Below are 6,233 nucleotides of genomic sequence, written 5' to 3' on the forward strand. Positions count from 1 at the left end.
ACAGTCCATGTTGACCTCAACTCATCGAGTACCCTCAGCTACTCGCCGAGTTTCTTGCAATACTAGTCCGCTCGCCGGGTCACCAAAATGACCCGTCGAGTTCCTAAGGCTTGTGGTCGAAGCTCCATGGCCACTCGTCGGGTATCCCCCTTGCAACTCAAAGAGTTCATATGCATCTAACAGTTGGGAAGAACCCTAACCGACTCGCCGAGTTACCCTACTCACTCGTCGAGTCTTCGACAATCTTCATCGGACTCGCCGAGTTGTTCATCCAACTCGTCGAGTTCTAGACTATCTTTATATGACTCGCCGAGTCGACCATGCGTCTCGACGAGTCCCTTCAGTCCTTTAACTATACAGACACTTTTTAAGCCATGCCAAGGCTCCAAATTACAGATACAACTTCCTAAGGCATGCTTATCACGTAAAGTTGCAAACTTTATGTGCATGTAAGGCTTTTAAGACCCTAGAATGACAAAAATAAGCTTGCAATGAAGTTACACACTTGAGGGAAGGCTCATATTAGGCACAGCTGATGAATTTATGAATCTAGAGGCCAATGGGAGTCCAGATCTGAAGTTACAACTTTAGATCTTGGCTTAAGCACAAGAAACCTTTCTTAAAACTCATGCAAAAGAGGGTTTATGTGAAAATGATCCAAGGAAAATGGTCTAGTACCTTCAAGAGAGTGCTTACTGATGCAGATCTTGAATCCCACAAGCTCTTGCTTCAGCTAGACTGTTTTCCCAAGTGCTTCCTTCACCAAAATCCTTCCTCCAAGCTTAAACTCTCTAAAAGAACACACACACACACACACAAAAATTAGGGTTTGAAAGGGACAAAAAGCAGTAAAGGGGAGGCTGGGGGAGGCCAATGATCCTTTAAATAGGGTGAAATGCCCCGAAATCTAGGGTTTCATCCGCCAGGTCCTACTCGTCGAGTCAGCTCTTGGACTCAGCGAGTAGGTCACTAAACATGCGGACCAACCCACTGCTACTCGACGAGTAGGGCAACCAACTCGTCGAGTAGACCTTGAAAACAAGAAAATTTTTATATTAATTCAAGACCTGAGAATCGAGACGTTACACCAAAACACATGAAGTTCATTGGAGCATTCACCATAACTTAAAACTATAGAATAAAGCGAAGTTTGCAATGTTCAATTTAGAATTGTTCATATTGCGTTACCAAACCATAGGGTTGCTAAAAAACAGAAAAAAAAAAGTTAACTTCAAAGTCTCACTCTCACACTTAGAAAAATCCCAAATTAACTTGAGGTTATTGTACTTTTATCACCATTATACATGACATATTATATTACAACAAGTGAACAACCATATTAGTTGAAATAATTCTAGTAAAGCCTTGTATATACAAAATTCAACATTTTTAACCATAACACTTGGATTTAATTTTAAGGAAAAAACAATGTACTTGCTACTTGATAATATTTAGGTAAAAATATTCATGTTTTTCAAGTATAATGTTTTATTTGAGATTTTTCTAAGTAACTGATTGTTTTAATATAAAGCATCATTTATAATAGTCAAAGAAGTATATGTTATTGATATTAATCCATAATATGATACACACTTTACTTATCGTCTAAAGTTTTTTATTGGATTTTCGTTTGAACAAATTATTGAGTACTGAAGTCATAATAATTATTTTGAGTCGGATAAACTTATTTGAGTATGATTTTCGGTTATTTAAAGTTAAAATATTAAAATTTGGATCATCAAGTAACTATAGACTTATTAAACCATTCGTAGCTTTATATGCCTAGCTATCTTGATTTTGAGTCTTCAGTCGACAATAATTATTTCGTAACGCCCTGATCCTGGTAAGTATTTAATTCTAAATTTATTCATTTTTGTATAGAGACTCTACAAGTTGGAGGCCCTAAACTCCTCAAGTAAAGATGGATTTGGATGCGGGTAGAAAAGTCTGCTCGACGAGTTGAGGAGCCTCAACTCGACAAGTTGGTCTGGCAGAATGAAACTTGAATTTTCAGGGTTTAGCACCTTATTTAAACATCCTTAACTTCCATAACCTGGTCTCACCTTCAACCTCCATTGTCCCAAACCCTAGCCAAGAAACCCTAATTCACTTGTGAGTGTTTTGAGCTATTTTATGCATTCCTTTGTGATTTTGAAGAAGAAGACTCTTGAAGAAGGAGCAAGAATGTGCATGGGAGGAGTAGATTCAGAAGTTGAGCTTCATTTCTGGTTCATCAGATGTAAAAAGCTCCTATCTTATCCATTGGATGTTTAGATCTAGTTTTAGGGCATTTTCTCTATGATTTGGTCCAAAAATGTTAGCATTTGGGATTTGGACGTCCCATGTGGGAAAAATCTTCAGATCTAGAGCCTTTGAGGGACTCCATGGCATAAAGGTGCCAACTTTATGGCCATGGGAGTCCCATGCAACTTGTGGATCACCTTTTTGGGCCTTTTTGAGCTAAATAACTCATGCATGGACGTAAAGTTAGAAACTTTACGTCATATATCGACCCTAGGGGACCAGATCTATGGTTTGGAAGCATTGAACCCGATTGGAAGTCACTGAATGGATTTAGACTAAAAGAACTCGATGAGTTGTTCATCTGAATCGACAAGTTGAATCGTGGTCCCCCGAAATTTTTTGTTACTGAGCAAACTCGGCGAGTCTTGGAGATGACTAAGCAAGTTTGCTAGGGATTCCGAGTCTTGAAGGTTGAAGTACTCGATGAGTTCAAGGAGAAACTCAATTAGTTGGGTCAAAATGTCCTGATTCTGTAGATGGAAGAACTCGACGAGTACAAGGATGGACTTGAGAAGTTGTATTGAAAAGTCTCAATTCTGTTATAAGGAAGAACTCGGCGAGTTAGAAGGTAACTCGACAAGTTAGATCGCGATTTTAGGGTTTTCTGATCCATGGAACTCTGCGAGTTGATAGGCCAACTCGACAAGTTGAGTCAACCCAGAATGTTGACTTCGACCATAATGTTGACCTTGGCTATGATTGTGACCAAAGTTGACCCTTAAGGAGTCATGTATATGAAAAGTACAATTAAAGGAATATTTAATGTGTTGGAGTTTGAGTGGGATTTATTCCAGATCCGAGGACAGTTCAACTACTTCACAACATTTAAGGTGAGTTACCTTCCAGTAGAAGTGGGTTGAAGGCACCAATGTCAGCCCATTAGTAGTTGATTATACATAAGATGATTGTCTTTGTGATAATCGTCTGGTATGCTACTATTTGTTATGCTTTATGTGCTAGTAGGCTATGCTATTATGTGGTAGTGGTATGAGGGGTATGCCAAACCTCATTACCGGTCGAAAGGACCGAAGGGGTAGGCCAACACAGATATATGCTAGGCAGTATGTGACTTATATGTTTATGTACTAGGATGATATATGGTAGTGATAGGGGGTGAAATAGTCCCCGTTACCGGTTGAAAGAGACTGAAGGGGTAGGCTAACACGCATATATGCTAGGCAGTTACTGTTTGAAAGAGATCAAAGGGGTAGGCCAGCACCCAAATATGATAGGCAGTTACCGGTTGAAAGAGGCCGAATGGGTAGGCCGACACCCATATATGCTAGGCAGTATGTGTATTGTATGATATGTGGTATGATGGGGGAACTCACTAAGCGATGTGCTTATGGTTTACAATTTTGGTTTCAGGTACCTCTTCTTTGAAGGGAAATGACCCGGCTTGACTGCAGCGCATCACACATGATTTCCATACTATGAGATTCTTGGGATTTGTACTCTGATGTTGTTTTATCTTGATATGTTTTGACTATTGATTCATCGGTTTTGATATGAGATGTTATTATGGATGTTTTAGACACATGGTTTTATAATTAATAAATTAAAAATAAAATTTTTGGTCTTAAATTGTGGGGTGTTACATATTTTGAGAAAGCAGTCAAAGCACATCTAATTAAACACCACCTAAAAACAAACTTTGTTTTAGAATTGTTTGAACGCCTTAAATTGTTAAATGATTTATTATGATTTGTGACTAGCAACGATGTCGATGTCAATGTTTTGGTCCCATATTATGAATGGTAAAATTCTAGTCACTTATGTATTAAGAAAACCAACCACTATTTAAACCTAACAATTTGTTTTAGCAGTGTAAAGCTCTATTTTGATGTGAAAATAGTCTATGGTCTATTATTCTTCCCCTTAGATAATATAGAGCAGGATTGTCCTACATCCTACTACCGGGGACGTTGCAACGAGGACCTCACAATCATAAAAACAATAGTAATTTCACATGTACCAATTGTATTGTTCACCTCTATTGCATTGCTAGTCATTTGAATTATAAACCATATAACCCTTAAATTGAATGTGATAAATGTCATGATATCGCCAAATTCTAAATCTAACAACTCAACTCTATATTTAACATGTACATCCTCTACCATTAACGATCATTGTCCTACAAACCATATAGAGTGTGCCAAATCAATAAATGTCATCCATTCAAATCAACAAATGGCATCCATTAGTGGACTTTGCAGTTTTTGATTTGATATAACAAAGTGTCAGTATAGTGACAATTATCGCAAGCAATAATATCGTCGACGAGCATTTTTAGACTTTTTTTAAAAGTAAAAAACACTTGATTCTTTTTTAGAAAATTCCAAACCCGATCGGCGACAATAATTATCGCAACACTGATTGCACAATATGTCCTATTAGATGAAAAATGCAAATGCTCTACTTGATGACATTTGTTGATTTGGCACTAACTATAGGGTTTATGGGATAGTAATCGTTGATGGTAGAAGTTGCTCAAGTTGAATATATGGTTGAGTTGTTAGACGATATCATAACATTTCTCTCGGTCAATTCAAGGGTCATAGGGTTTACAATCCATACTACGAGCAATGCAATGGAGGCGGACAATACGGTGCCTATATTTGAAATGACTGCCGTTTTTATAATCGTGAGGTCCTCGTTGCAACAGCCACTTCGATCCTCTTCGGTAGTAGGATGTAGGACAATCCCGCTCCATATCGTTGAATGGGGAGAATAAAAGACAGTATATTATATTACTAAATAGTTTTTAAAGACCATTTTCAAACCAAAGTAGAAATTTATATTTTACTAAAACAAACTGTTAGGCATCCTTGTGAAAATCGTGATCCTGATCCTACGATCCTAAATATGAAAAATGATATGAATCGTAAGATCGAGATCCGATCAGATCCTACATTCCCTTGATTTTTTTTTTTTTTTTGTTTTTTTTTGCAAATAAATATTTTTACCATTTATATCTTTTACTCTTACCAATTTACCATTTAATATTTTGTATTGTGACTTATAACTAAAATTTTGAAGTTTTTATAATTTTTGAACGAAAAATTAAATGTTTGAAATATTTTTCATGTTTTAAAGTTAAAAATTAAAGTTATGTTTTATTTTGTGAGATCTTAGGATCTCGATTCCGATCATGCAAACCCAAAAACAATTTTACATAGGATCCCGATATTGACAACCTGGTATAAACAATGCTAAAACAAAGTTTGTTTTGTAGCGGGTGTTTGGACGTGTTATATCAAAATGATCGTTGTCACTTGAAGACTCAAAATCAAGATAACCATGTATATAAAGCTAGGAATAGTTTAATAAGGCTAATGTTATTTGATGATCCAAATTTTAATATTTTAACGTTAAATAATTAGAAAATCATAATCAAATAAGTTTACTCGAATACTCGAAACTAATTATTATGACTTCAGTCCTTAGTCCTTAATCAATTCAAATCTAGTTTAAAAAAACTTTAAAATATAAGTGTAGTGTGCTTCATCATGGAAAAATGTCTTTTAATGTCAACCATCATATCTTCTTTAGATTATAACAATAATAACTTAGAAAAATCCCAAATACAACCTTGTACTTGAAAAACATGAATATTTTAATTTTACCTTAATTATTTCAATTATAACTTAGAAAAATGTCTTTTTTTTTAAAAAAAAAAAAACTTAAAAAGTAAAAATAAGCGTTATGATTAAAAATCTTGAGTTTTTGTATATACAACGTTTTACCTTAATTATTTCAATTAATATGGTTGTTCTAATATAATGTGTCATGTATAATGATGATAAAAGTAAAATAGCCTGAAGTTAATTTGAGATTTTTCTAAGTGGGTGAGATGATGAAGTCAACTCTTTTTTTTTCTTCCTGTTTTGGCATTTCTATGGAATGCAAACTTTCTTTTGTTCAAT

The sequence above is a fragment of the Lactuca saligna genome, chromosome 9, assembly GCF_052625555.1.
Source record: "Lactuca saligna cultivar CGN05327 chromosome 9, ASM5262555v1, whole genome shotgun sequence".
NCBI lineage: Eukaryota > Viridiplantae > Streptophyta > Magnoliopsida > Asterales > Asteraceae > Lactuca > Lactuca saligna.